This window comes from Peromyscus leucopus, chromosome 5 (genome assembly GCF_004664715.2).
Source record: "Peromyscus leucopus breed LL Stock chromosome 5, UCI_PerLeu_2.1, whole genome shotgun sequence".
NCBI lineage: Eukaryota > Metazoa > Chordata > Mammalia > Rodentia > Cricetidae > Peromyscus > Peromyscus leucopus.
Window position 1 is genome coordinate 92,577,321 of NC_051067.1, and position 15,374 is coordinate 92,592,694.

Here is a 15,374-nt window from a genome sequence, read left to right on the forward strand (position 1 = left end):
TAATTGTTGATGGATGTTGAGTGATTAGGCCCTCCTTTCCATGCTATCTGGATATCCGTCAGCACAACAGACTATTTTACAACTTGGCATCATGAATGACATCTTTCTCTGTTGTGATAACAAAAGGCCTATTAAATCTAATTCTAATCAAGATAAAGAAAATAAAAAGTCAACATTAAAGGAAAATACTGTGTTATTCTTTAAAGATGTGTGATCCCTGGCTCTTCCGAGAGATCACACAGCTGCTGTGCTCTGCCAGCTGGGGTTCAAGGAGGAATTTCCCTGCAGTCTTGTTTTCAAGACAGAGTACCAGACTAGCTGATTTGGCGAAAGGTCTCGATTGTTCTCCATGGTGTCTGTTTTATTGACCTTAACCTAAAGTCACAACGGTATTGGTGTGGCCACAGTGTCCTTAGGGGTCTCCCATCTTGCCACATCCCTCTGTCAACTTGGCCAAAGCCAACTAACTCTTCTTATGGTAAAAAGACACTGTGCAGGCTTACTTCGAACACTCTGGTGGGATTTCATGGATTCGTCCCCCTGCTATCTTCCAGATCATTCCATAATTAGGAGGTAGACCAGCATATCATGGAGGCAGAAGGTATTAGTTATTTTTCTGTTGCTGCCATCAAGCACTGTGACCAAAGCAACTTAGAGACGTTTACTCTGACTTGTGGTTCTAGACGGTTAAAGTCTGAAGAGCAGGGAGAAATGGCAGCAGGCAGGGTGGGCGGTGGGAACAGGAAGCTGAAAGCTCTCCTCTTGAACTACAATCACAAAACAGAGAACAAACTCAAAGTAAGCAAGGCTTCTTATCCTGAAAGTGTACCCCACTCCCATGTCTGAATTCTACCAAGGTCTTAAACACCTACATCTCCCCAGACAGCACCACCAAGAGGACAAAGTATTTAAATGTCCGACATTATGGGAAACATTTCTCATTCAAACCCATTACATAGGGAAATCAAAGTTGGAGCCCAACCAGCTAGGAATATTCTGTAAATGAGCCCAACAGGACTGAATCCTTAAGAGTTACATCCAGGAACTCAAAGGGATGTAATTTAAATTATCATTACATACACCTGAGATAATTTAAAACACAGGTAAAAGATGAATATAACCTCTTTGTTATCACTAAATTGTGTCCAACTACCCAGAGGATGGGCCCTGGACACACAGTATATACATAATATTCATTAAACAGACAAATGAGTAGATGGGTAAGTGGATGGATAGATGGTCAAATGGATAGAAATGCAGTCATTTCTATATAAAAGATTGAACACAGATTTCCTCATGCATTTATTAAGATATTCAAGTTGGATAGAAAGTACCCCTTCAAAATTTGGGCATAGCTTTTTACATGTCTCCATCTGCCTGGGCATGTCCAGAATTCTCCTGATCCTGCTTTCCTATGTAAAGAAAGACTGAAAATATCTGGTTTGTAACCTGCTGTTTACACTCAGTGTATTTTCAGCTCAATAGCACTATTGGCTTGGCTGTTTTCCTGTAGGTATTCTCAAACTATGTTGGAAGACTATTCTGCTTTAGAACTACCCAAAAATCAAAATGAAAACAAACGACATAGGGAATATAAACTTCATCTTGTTCATTATTAGATGCAACAGCCACACAAGCACATGCTCACTAACTGTCTTTGAACTCCACTGAACAATTCTAAACTCTCAGATTTTGTATTTATCTGGTCACAAAGTGTCCACAATTAAACCATTTTAGAAACAACCTGTGGAGCACACTGAGATCCTACTGCTATGTCCAATTTCCTCCTTGAGTTTGTTCAGAGTTAGGCAGATTTACAGTGGCAGAATATAAGGCACCATATCACCTCCTTTATACAACACTTAACATAAGCCTTTGCCAAAAAGGGTCAGTCTGGCTTTTAGAAATTCATTTTCAGTCATTTTCAAACAGGAAGGGATTTAATCATTTAAATCCTTCACTCTGCAGTGATGGGTTTTAAAAGTTGAGAAACTAAAAAAAGCTGAAACTCTAAGTAAATGTCTTTGTTTTTTTAGTGAATATTTCTGCTTACACATGCCTCTGTCTCCCCCTGGAGAGAATCCCCCTTTCCCGGCAGTGTGGGCCGGTGAAGGTGAGTGCTGAGGCCACGCTGGCTTCAGGCAGAAGACTGAATGGCTCTTAGTGCTTCGCTCTCTTTGGTGATCATGCTGTTCTGGGATGCCAAAAAATAAGAGAGTAAAATATTATACCATATGTCCTTGTTTTCTGTATTTCCCTATACACACACACACACACACACACACACACACACACACACACACACACAAACACACACACACACACACACACAGAGAGAGAGAGAGAGAGAGAGAGAGAGAGAGAGAGAGAGAAAGTTACTGAGAGAGGTGGGGAAGTCACTTAAGAGTTACTGAACCATGCCAGATTTTTCTTTATAAATTCTCTCCCAATTTCCCATCTGAAAAAAGAAAATCCCAATTTCCTCCAAACAACTAACCAACACAATTGTTGTGTGAAGAGGAATATTTCCTCTAAAGCATCAATAAACAAAGCAGTCCCTGAGGTGCCAGGCTTGCCAACCCTGCCTTAGCACTAAGCGTGGAGGGAAGGCTTCAGAAGATGGCGAATTGTCTCCTTGGGATCTCTCTCTTAACTCTTGTGTGTCTATTTGCATTTTCAGAGGTACTTTTTCCCCAAGTTCACACCCCATTCCCTAGTGCAGAGCCTGGTTCAAGCCTGATATTCCTCTTCATGTAAGGAAGGGGTCTTGCCACGGTGTTGAAGTCTTCCAGATTGCTCTGGTGACTCGGTTGCCAGAGTATGTTAGTTTTGGCCAGGCAGACATATGGAAAACTGTTATCATGTTTTTTGGCTCTTATACTTTGCATGTCAGACAAACTAGCAATGCAAAACTAAAACTCTTCCAGGCCAAGGAAGACACTGAATTCATTAAGCTTTTGGGAGACAGAGGGAAAATTCCTCCTCTGCAAGCCTGGGTGTGCGTGTTCTACATTCAATACTGCTGTTCATTCAAGCAGATCATTCTGCTCTCTGAGCCTCTATATCCCTAACTAACACTGAAGAATTCTTCTTAGATTGAGATTTGATGGTCACTGTTAAAACACAGTATTGTGAATTCAGTCTGAAATGACTCCTGAAGACTAATACGTTGAAAGCCTGGTCTCCAGCTAGTGGCGATACTTAAAGGCGATTGATTTATAAAGATCCTAACCTCATCAATTGATCAACTCATTGATAAATTCCTATTGAATGGCTGTCAGGAGGTTGCTGGGAGGTATGCCTTGAAGGCAGATCCTGTCCCTGGTGACTTACTCCCCCCTCCCTGTCTCCTGTGTGCATGAAGTAAACCACTTTGCTTCACCATAAACGTCTCGTCATGACATTCTGCCTCACCACATGTTAGTCCAGAGACAATAGAACCATCTGAAGCTGTGAGCAAAAGAAATCTTTGGGCCAGCAAGAGGGCTCAGTGAGTAAGGGTGTTTGGTACCAAGCCTGATGACCTGAGTTCAATCCCTGGAGCCCATATAGCAGAAGGAGAGAAAAAAATGCCTGCAAGCTGTCTTTTGACACTCACATGAATAGTTTAGCTTATACACACACATAAATAAACATAATTTTGATTTTTTCATTTTCATGTTTTGAGATTTTTCATTCATGAGTAATGTATTTACATCATTTCTATCTTTCTCCTAGCTCCAACTCTTTCCTTGTTTTCTCCCACACTCCCTCTTCCTCTTTCATTAATTATTGCTACATGTACTCACACACACACACACAAACAAACACAAATACAGCTTCCTGAGTCCATTTAATGTTGCTTATATGAATATTTACTTAAGGCTGACCATTTCCTTGGAATTGGATCACTTATCAGAAGGCTCGTCCCTGGAGAAGACTGACTGTGCTTCACTCAGCAGATGTTAATTGCTGGTGGCTTTTCATCTGGTGGAGGAGTCTTGTGAAATCCTCCCCTACTAAGTTATCATCTCTGGTACCTTCTAACAGGGTGAGAAGATGACTGAGCATCTCAGATGAACATTTTCAACAACTTTCTATATTTATATTAAGAGAGATTTTATTGAAAAATTGTGTTTTCTGTTGTCTAAACCAGATTTGGAGTGTGGCATTAGCTAAAATAAAGAGTGCTCTCAATTAGTTACTTGTTAAACATCTTGTAATTACTCTATACACTTGTATGAACTGGGTGAGCTAAAGCATGCCTTCTACCTACATCATCTTTTCCTCTCTGTGTCTCTTACCTACTTCTAGAATTGGGAATTGATCCTTCAAGCTACGAAAAAGCAAAAGAGTATCTGATCATGATTAGTTTTACTTAAAAAGGAAAAGTATTGACCATTGTAACTTACATTGGTAGGTTAAAAATCACCTCTGTTACAGAAAACTTTTAAACAGAGTACACATCTTACTGATGATTTTACCACCTGCTATCAACCATAATTTAATAATTTTTCTCTCATACTTTTCAATAGTAGGCTTTAGAGGAGAGTAGAATTCTTTTTTAACTTAGTCATGACAATACTATTTATAGAACTTAGTTTTCTCACTTGCTAATGTAGCATTTATCTAAGTTGTTACAGATTTTGTATTCTCAATGGTTGCATACTGCTTAACTAATGTATACATCAAAATTCACAATCATCCCCTTGCAGATGAGCATTTTAAACAGCAAGTCATTAAACAAAATTACCTTTCTGTGCAAAGGACATAAAACTTTCCTCAAGGTGAGATGTAGAGTGTGTGATAGTTAGAAGCCAGGCAAGAGCAAAGACAGACAGCATCCAGGCTTCTCCCATCCAGAAGGCAACTCTTCGGGGTGGTTAAGAATAAGAGGCCCAGGGAAGCTGAGACTTGGCAGTGAAAGAAACTCAACATCCTGGCAAGCAAATCCAAACAAATGCTTGTTCCCAGAAGTCCCATTTATTCCATAGCCAGGCAGAATGTTCATCAAAGAAAACCAAATTTTCTACAATAGTAGAAAGTGTCTTTGAAAGCAGTGTTCAGTCAAAGACCCCCACAATATGTTGCAAATTCCAGCGCTCAATGGAAATGGAGCAAGGTTCATGAGCCATCCTTACAGCATGGCTGTAAAGGGAAGGACATTGCCTTTTGGTGCCATCATATCGGTAAGAAAATGCTTGTAACTACTAGCCAGGGTCTACACAAAGTCTTTTTGCTGTAGAATAACCCTTCTGTACACTGTGTAAATTACACTCTGATTGGTTTAATAAAGAAGCTGCCTGGCCAATAGCTGGACTGGATAAGGTTAGGTGGGAAAACCAGACTAAGGACACTGGAAAGAAGAAGGGTGGAGTCAGAGGAGTCATCAGCAAGACATGGAGAGGAAATGGGAGGTGCAAAATGAAAGAGAAGTAATGCCACATGGCAGAATGTAAAAATGGGTTAATTTAAGTTGTAAGACCTAGTTAGTAATAAGCCCGAGCTACTGGCTGAGCATTCATAATTAATATTGAATCTCCATGTTAGTTATTTGGGAACTGGTGGTAGGAAAGAAAAATCTATCTACATCTTTTATGTGATTTGCAGGGTTGTATACATAACTTGCCTTCTTTTAAGTCAGACTAGAGTTGGGAGATGGACAGAGAGTTGATCCTTCTTTTACAGAACCATCTTAGCTGAAGTCAACATCTAAATTTTTCCCAAACACCCTGAAGAAAAATGAAAGACATGCCTTCATTTTCCCCAGGGTAAAAAGTCCCAAGAGTAATTTAAAATATACATATGGCAATAAGGATCACTCTCAGTGACTTGCAGAAATACTAAATTAACATGTGACTTGAAATCTGAAGACAAATGGTAGAGATTTTGCAAGATTTTATAATTTAAAAATCATGAGCTGGGAATGTAATGTGCAGAGAAAGTGCTTGCCCATGATGCACAAGGTCCCAGGTTTAATCCCCAATACTGCATGAAACAGTCCTGGTAGCACAGACCTGTAATGCCAGCACTCACATGGGAGGGAGAGGCAGGAGGCCCTGATATCAACACCATCCACACTCCATAGTGACTCTCAGCCCAGCCTGTGCTACAGGAGAACCTGCTCCCACCCAAAAGCAATACTGGGAAATATAACTTGGACCCCAAAATAATTAAAAGGTAAAAAGAGTTATATTAACCCAGGATGTAAAATATTGGAATCTATAGGTCATTTTCCTTCTGTTTTCTTAATTACAATCAGAGCTTTAAAAACATTAAAAGGAAATTATTTTGATGATGGTGTATTCAGCGCCTTTCTTAGTAATCTTCCCTCTGAAGCACATTTTTTTAAGACAAGAATTTCTCTCTCTAAAAATATTTGTTAGTTCTGAAAGAGAGAGAGGCCCTGAGTCCGACAACTCTTAAAAGCGCTTTCCCTGCACTAACCTCAGATCTCTCCTTACTCGGCTCCTAAGAGGTAACCCAAACAAATTAAGAAATGAAATGTTTTTTTTTTTCTTGTCTCTTCTTCCTTGGCTTGGAGAACTATTTTTAAATTAACACTTCCTGTCCTCTCCCACGAACCCTAGCAGCTCTGCAGACTGTTGCTGAAGACCTATAATGTCTCCCACATTCATCCACCACCACTCCCCAGACACACAACACCCACATGAAGGCATCGCAGTGTCGAGTGCTGTAAGAAAGACAAGAGGGAACCAGAGCAGCTGCCCAATGTGGCTTCCTGTTCAAGAAAATACTGCAAAGCTTTTCACTTTTGACGAGGATTTCAAAATCCCAACTCTGTTTGTCTATAAAAGTCTTGCACACTGCACACAACTCAGCTCATAACGTATTCTTCATTTTCTGTCGGCATCAAGCTGTGTTTCAAACAATAACTAGGTTCAGTGATTTCTTCGGGGCTTCGGCTTGTCACGCAACACCTGCATGGTGGCGTGAACTGCAGCAGTGTTTCCCGAGCTGGTAGTTTCTCCTGATTTTGTAAAGGAAGAACAAAAAGCACAATGAGCCCTTTACACACACACACACACACACACACACACACACACACACACACACACGCATGCACATCAAAGAAATATCAAGGGTAAATTTTCTCTCATCATTTTTTCAGAGAAAAATCTTTGCAAACGTATCTAAACAAAGATTTTTTAAGCCAATTTAGTATTTTTATAAAGAGTTTGTTTGCCTTTAAGGTAATAATAGCACTAAATTAGGTAATACACAACGATGAGAATACAAAACCCATAAGATCCTCTTTGGGACTGAAGTCTTCCCAAATAGCAACAACAGCCCTCTAAAGCAGTTCACATCACTACATGTCAGTTCAACTGATATATTGTCGATGGCCATTTAAAATAAGAGATCTAAGCTTAAAGTTTCATAGCCAATGATACAAATGTCCAGATTATAACTTTGTAAAACAACAGATAGAATTGCATATTGTCTCCCAATTAATCAAAGAAACACTTAACCTAAGAGTAAACCACAACACTTGTAATCTGTATGCCTCCCTTAGCTAACATAACCTACTAACCAGAAATAATTTTCTACCTTTTGATTAGTGGTTATTTTTGGGTTTGTTACATGGATTTAGAAATGTAACAAGTACTTTATAGGGTGCCGGGGAAAATGTAGTTTTGCCCAAAGACTTTGAAACCCTTGAGAAAGTATGACAGGGGGTTTATTGCCAATCAAATTGTGATATCTTGTCAGAGTCCTCTCAAACTTTGGTAGGCATCAGGCTCACAGCAGTTTAGCTGAAGCACCTACAATTTGTTGTCCTTCAAAGATGATTCAGACCTGGCAAGATTCAGGATGCTGGCCAAGACAGCACACCAGATCACCTGCATTTTGTCACAGAAAGTAACTTGTAGATGTACCCTGCTTCCTCAGGTCTGGACTGGAATGTGCTCTGTCCTCAATTTCCAGGCTGCTGGCCACCTTTGGCTTCTTTGTTCACAACTCTTCCCTGACCTTTAAGAACTGGAACCCCTCTGGCTGTGTGAGAGCAAGTTTAATAAGCTTCGGTCTCCTTAAAACAGAGGGACTTTTGCAGACTTTAGGGAACCACAGCTGACCTGAATGAAACACGAAGCCTGGGGAAGCTCCAGACTCTTTTGGAACCCATGGATAACCTGATGATAGTTTCCTGTGTGCACACTGACAGCAATTTTCAGTGATGCTAAGCCATTTGCCATGTCAAGATCTGTTCATGGTGAGGAGATGCTAACATGTATTGTGCCCTCTGCAACATCTCAGGTGCCTAAAAAAGAGCCTAGAATATACAGACCTCAATAGCAAGTATTTGTTAAATTAATTAACAGTTTCTTGCCATGTAAAGTGTGTGATATTTACAAACTAAAATTAATAATAAATCACAAGACTCTTGGTAACAATATCAAAGGAGCCATCTTTGCCCATTGTTAATCTACCATAGTCAACTCCCATTTTAAAACATGACAATCAATGAAACTTGCTTCAGATGGAGACTTAGCATTTCTTACCTGTACATACAATATTATACAATTCCATTCAGTCCTAGTTTACAGATTTGAACTACTCAATGTCCTGTAACACAAGACAGCCCTGGGCTCCAGCTGAATGTGTTGTGGAGCACAGTCTCAATCATTGCTAATCCTCTGATTTTAAAGCTACAAAGAGAGTCCTGAAGTAGCCACCTGATGAGTGTCGTTATTAAAGGATTACTGGGTTTTTCTTGGATAAATGCCTCCAATTTTCTGTTGGTCCATCAGTAGAGTTCTCCTCCTACTTAGACTGGAAGCTGAGGCCCTTTCTAGCTAACCACATTTTCAATTACATGAATTAAAACTACAAGTTTTATTTGTTCAAGTCACGATAGGCTCTGTTCAATACAAATGATCTCTAAATCTTATCTGTCAACTGAATCTCATAAATTTAATTATAATCTGACACCCTAGGGAAGTTTGTTGGTTTACTGCATTTGTAGTGTGATTTTGAAAAATAACTTATTTTACTAACAACAAATTTATCATTTGTATTATTAAACCAAAAGCTTGTTTTATAAGGCTCGGTAGTATTCATTCACATTTTGGAAGGAGAGACAGAGTCTTTTAAACAACAGAAAATCATCAGCCAGGTAAAACTGCCCAGGGAAACTCTTTCATTCAATCACTATTCATTGAAGGTTTTCCTAAGCCAAACATTAAGCAATAATGACATGGTAGTTAGGGTTCCTGCTGTCATAGAGTCGACATTGGGAGAAATGACAAGCACTGAGAAAACACCAGTGAAATTGGAGTTAAGAAAAGTTTAAGTGGAGGGGGTGTTAAAAATAACATCTAAGAGGTCCCCTTGGAGGTGTGGCATTGAGACTGAGGTCTGAGCCTTGAGTGACAATTCACCAAGGAAAGTGAGAAGAATCAGCCAGTTTTGTCCAGAAGTGACAAGGTCATCTGAAAAAAAATTGAGCAAAACTCACTAAAGCCAAGGCAAAGAAGAGGTGATGGGCAAGTTCTGAGAGGCGGAGGCTTGGGTAGGTCTCAGAGTGGAAGCCCTTGCCACCATACAAAAGTTTTGACCCCTCATCTGCAGAATAGTATTAAACTACAACACTAAAGGGGATAAATCAAGTGCCACAGTAATGTTTTCATGAGCACATAGATCAAGCAAACAGCTCTCGGGCAGCACTCATGGGAGCCTTCTTCCTCAGGCCCAGGTTATTCTTGAGGAGGAGCTGATGATTGCAGGGCTCCTATCTGACTAGTGTTTTCGTTTCCACGACTCTGAAGGATAAGAGCAGAGGAAGGAAAGGGGTGAGATGGAGGAGGAGGCACCGCCAATCCAAAGGTGCAAGGTTGACCTCAACACTTAATGCATTCAACGATCCTCTAATGGGGAACTATGATTAAAAGATCTGATTCCATCAGAGCTGTTTCCAGGACAGCCAGAGCTGTTACATAGAGGAGGAAAAAAAGACCATGGTTATTAAAATCTGAAGGCCTCACTGTAGGTGGAGATTGTTTCTGAGATAGCTCACTCATCCAGTCCTGGTATTGACAGGAAACCTTAGCCATGTGGATTTTTTCTCAGACAGTGTCACAGTCTTTACAAGAGGTCTGCTGACTTTCTCCTGACTGAATAATTTCATGAAAAAGAACAAGACTGAAGCCATGATGCTCATGATTCCTTCCCTAGGAAGTCACACCATCATTCCCATGACATCACATTGGTCTTCGTAAGTCAGCCGAGCCAGTAGGGATGCAGCTGCATGTGGGTGTGAATACCTGGGGGCAGTGATCACAGGTGGTCACCATTTTACAGCTGAGGCTCCTGGGACCCGAGGACACAAAGTAACTTTGCAGAGGTTCCCACAATGAGCTGTGGACCTGGAAATTAAACCCAACTTTCTCAAACCCCATGCTCTAAGTGACTGTACACACTTCCTCTTCAAAAAGACAAAGATATTTATCCACACAGGGAACTGTTTAAAATAATATCAAGAATGCAAAATAAAAAACAAATCCTGGAGCCTACCAATAGACTTAATTTGGCACAAATTTCTGACTCCAACTTCCTTCATCTCCGGGCTAAATTGTCAGGTTTATAAACATAGGTGTACTTGTGCCAGAATTAATCAAATATTACATGGCACAGTAAAGGGGCACAATCTGAGAAAGTTTAATTTAGTAAAATAAACTGACTTCAAAGCAACCCAGATGTTTTCCATGCTACCTTTTTAAAGGCTAGGCAGAGATTAAAACCATGATAATGAAACATTCCGTCCTCTCTAGGAGATGGAGGCGGGACTGCTTTCTTCTACTTCTTTACAAGACATTAAAAACCAAAGGCTGGGTGACTAAATGCTGTCATAAATCGTCGATGCTGCCTTCCTCAGTTCTGGGCAGTGCAGGCTGTACAAGCAGAGCTCAGTGTGAAGACTTGGGAACAAAGGAAAGGAGCATGCAAGAGTTCTCTCCACCTGCATCCACATGGTAACACCACACATGGCCATGTTGTATTCAGTTAATAAGCCATCAACATTGGTGCTGGGCTAGGACCATGAGGGCAGGAGCCTTATTTATTCTGTAGTCTAGTCATAAAGCATGCTAATGGTTAAGCCACATGGAGAAAGTCCAGAGACAATAGCCTCAGTGTAGGGGGGAGTCTCCAGAGCCCCTGCTCCCTATACCAGGTCCTAACTTTATAACTTCATGGCTTCTGCAGACCCACCTACAAGTGGGGGAAGCCATTTGAATTCTCTATAAAGAGGATGTTGGGATTGCTTTCCCAAGTCTCAGATCCTGCCCCTGGACTCCACAGGAACAATGTCCCATTGTTCAATGGAAATAACAATCTTAGAGCTTCAAGCAACTGGTTCTTTTCAACTCTGGCCATTCTGAAAGCTCTGCCCTGTATTTCTCTCTCTCTAATGAAAGCAAATGAAAAGCAGGCATATCACGGCCGAGATCCACACAGTAAATTAAAGCCATCCCCCCTCAATGGTTCCCAGCAGCTTTTCATATCTGCAGGCCAGGCTGCAGACTTAATCATTTTCATTCACTTCAACTCCTGTTTCAAAGCATTGGGAATGGAATAAATTAGCCAGCTCAGCTTGCCCTTGCCCTCTATTTCATAAAAATCCCAGTATTATTTCTTTAGAGACTGTTTCGTGGGATAGACAGTATTTCTTAAAGAAAAAAAATGTTTTAGCAAATGGGTAAAAGATCTACAACAGTGTTCAATAAGATTTCAAAGAATATAGAGAACAAAAAGAGGCAGGGTGCTCCAGCACAATATAGCACCTTAAGCCTTGCAGGGTCTTTGTTTGCGAGGAGGAGGAGGAGGAGGAGGAGGAGGAGGAGGAGGAGGAGGAGGAGGAGGAGGAAGAAGAAGAAGAAGAAGAAGAAGAAGAAGAAGAAGAAGAAGAAGAAGAAGAAGAAGAAGAAGAAGAAGAATTTGTTGTTTGTGGAAGTTTAATGTAACAGTCTCCTGAAATACATCTACCAGTTAAAAAATGTGATGAGTAATATACATGAGTATCATCATCTTTTTTCCCATTCTACTCCCTGGTTCTACTCTATTTTATATACATACTCAGATGCAAGCTCTCGGAAATATGTCGTTTCAAAAGATGTATCTCTTGCATCTATAGATAAAGCACACAAAAAAGACCCTCCAAACCTATCGTAAGAGCCAAATGGAAGTTTTGTCTGGTTCTGTTTTTAACATTGCTCTCTGGATTGAGGGTATTGAATAGTAGTATAAAATAAAGATAAAAAAGGAAAAGAACAAGAAAGAAAGGCAGAGCCTCCAATGACTGGGGAGAGAATGTGTCAAGCAAGTTTCAGAGCTGAAAACTGGCCTTGGCCCCCTGTAAAGCCATGCAGGGTCCTGATTAGGAGTCACTTCTGCCGTGTGTTTGCAGAAATCATCCTCATGAGCACGTTATTCAGATCTGGTCACCTGGTGGCTGCGCTTTGAAACCTTCATGGCTTCACAATAAGATCAAATTCCTCAATGGCCTCTGCACAGCCCTCCACGGTCAGGCTCTTTGTTCTCTAACAGCAAACCATTCACACTCTCTCTGACCTGTGTCCCAGTCCACAGACTATCCCCGGCAAACCCTCTCTGACATCACACTGTCTCAAACCTTTTGCCCATTTCCTCTGTTGCAAACAAGGCCCTCACCCTCCATTTTCCCTCCCCTCCATCTCTACTTCCCTCCCTCCCTCCCTCCCTCCCTCCCTCCCTCCCTCCCTCCCTCCCTCCCCACCCTTCTTATTACTGCCTCCATCCTGGCTTTTTTAGAGGGATTTCTGTTGTCCTGTCTGGTAATTCTAAATGATCTGTCATACCTCTACCCTGTCACACCCATTCTTGGGTTCTACATCACACCCCACATTCTTCTTTCTTGTAGCCTTTATTCAAGTTGGACACATATATGTATTCTTTTCTTTTTTCTGTTTTTGCGTTTAATAGATCCATCCTTCAGGGCAATCCAAGCCCTCAGGGAGCATTACTGTTTGTCTGATTCACTGTTGTGCACACAGCTCCTCGTTGGTGCCTGGTACATATTACATGTGCCATAAAAACACATACAAAGGATGGTCAGTGACTCATACAGCATAATAAATGTTCCCATTAATTGAACTTAAACCTTTAAGGAACAGACACTAATAAGATTAAAAGTAATAACAACAATCTGGTGGAAATCTTAGCATGCCTTTAAAAGTGACCGCTTGGATGCAACGTAAGCTTTTCCTGGCGAGCTGAGGTTGTATTAATGAGTGGTACACACTGCACCTTGTATAAGCTCTGGATGCTGTTCTTGGACTCTACCCATCATTAGCTCATCAGTGATCATGCTCATGTGCCTGAAGTTGCTGTGTTTTTGAATTTTGTTTTTCTCTGGGTTTATCATTTTTGGGCTGTCAAATTGCCACTTTCTGGAGAAAGACCCCTAAGCAGTTCACTATCCTCATCTGCTTAGCTGCTTTAATCTGTTTATGATCTGGAAGGGTAGACTAATCATGGAACAATGTGGATAATATCGCAGTAGACAGGCTCCTCCAATATCTGTCAGAACACTCGGCTGAGCAGAATGACATCTAGTTCAGCCTCTGTCTTCACAGTAGTGACTGTTGCAGCTTCAGTAGTCAGCAAGGTGAGCATCCCTGAGAAAGTGAACTGTGCTTCCGTCATGAAACAACTCCCATGGCAGAGTCCCATAACCATCTCAAATCTTTGTATTTCCAGGCTAAAAGTTACAAGACAGATGTAAGCTTAAATATTAGTGCAAATATATGTGGGAAAATAATATATTTAGATTATTTTGCAGAGAAAAGAAAAATATTTTGTATAAAGCATATGCATTGGGGGTTAATAATTCAGAAACTAAACCAAAACTAATGGCAAGCATCCAAAGCAGGAAATTGGTAGATTTAGCTAAGAATAGCACATGTTTGATTCATTAACCTCCCATTAGCCAATAACCAAATTAATGACTCCTCAATGAAAAATCCCTTCTGAGTTTTAAGGAGATAAAATTGAAGAGCAGATGAAAATGGAGATATTAAATTTATGACTTTTTGTTTCTTTAAGGATGAGTCACTGTGGATCTTCTAAATGATTGATTGCACTATGTGAGAAAAAGAACACATTAAGCCATTTGAGCCCAGTGGCTCTCTAGGGAATCTCCCTCTACTATTTCAGCTATTTGATTGCATAAGCCAATGCTACACATATTAAAAAGTGAAATAGTCCCAACATTTGGTTCTTTTGTCTGCCTGGAGTGTACTAATGTCATTTTCTAAAGGGAAAACTCATCTAGTACTACAATAGGCTTATTAGTGTATTTTATTTTTTCTTTTTAATGAGGTATGTATGTACACATGAGTAGAGGTGTCCATGGAGCCCAGAGGAGTCAGATTCCTGGGAGCTATAGCTACAAGAAGTTGTGGGTGCTGGAAACAAAACCCCATCTTCCACAAGAGCAGTGCATTCTTCTAACCACTCAACCATCTCTCCAGTTTCATATTACTGTATTTTTAAATATTTTTATTGTATCTTCTCCAGTCTCAGAAATGATAGAAGGGCTAGTAATACTCATGCACGGTAAGAAAGCTAAATTAGAAAGGGAAAACTAATTCTGAGCAGTGAGAGCTAAGTCTATCCACACTAACAAGAACAGATGAGAACAAAAGGCGAGTTTCTTAGGAGCCAAAGTCAACTGAGCAAGTGAGGGATCACACATTTGTTATCCAAACAAAATATATTCCATCTTTAGGAGCTGCACCTCTTCTCAGAGTATTTATTTCATGTACTCTTTTACAAGTGGCATTAGAGAAAATAACAGACTATTCATAAGCCCACTATGAGTACGTGCATACATACTGCTGAGTTTTACCATATAATAGATTCAGATATTTATGTACATACTTAAATCCATAGGTACATATGTGTGTGCATACACACACATATATAAATATGAATGCATGAAATAACTCAAAAAATGTTTTGCTAAAGGGGTCAGGTGATTGGAAGCCTACAGACTGCTGGTAAGGACAGCCACAACAGTTCCCTCATCCCTGTGTGTTACCATGTGACAGTGTGATTTGGTCATTTCCTCTTTTGGTAGTTGAGTGTATTTCTTCTCTTGCATGTGGGATGACCTGGGACCAGCTGTAACCCACAGAAGTGAGACTTACTATTTCCTAGCTGGTTTCCAGGGACCTTGCTGTCCATTCCAACTCTGACATCAGGAAGCAGAGGGCTGTGATCTTGGCAACGGGAAGAAGCCCTGCGACAGTTGGTACCGCCCAACAGGTGGAAGAACGGGGTCTTTTTAGGTTCTCCTAATCCAGGCAAGACCCACAGCTTCAAAGCAGAGCCCA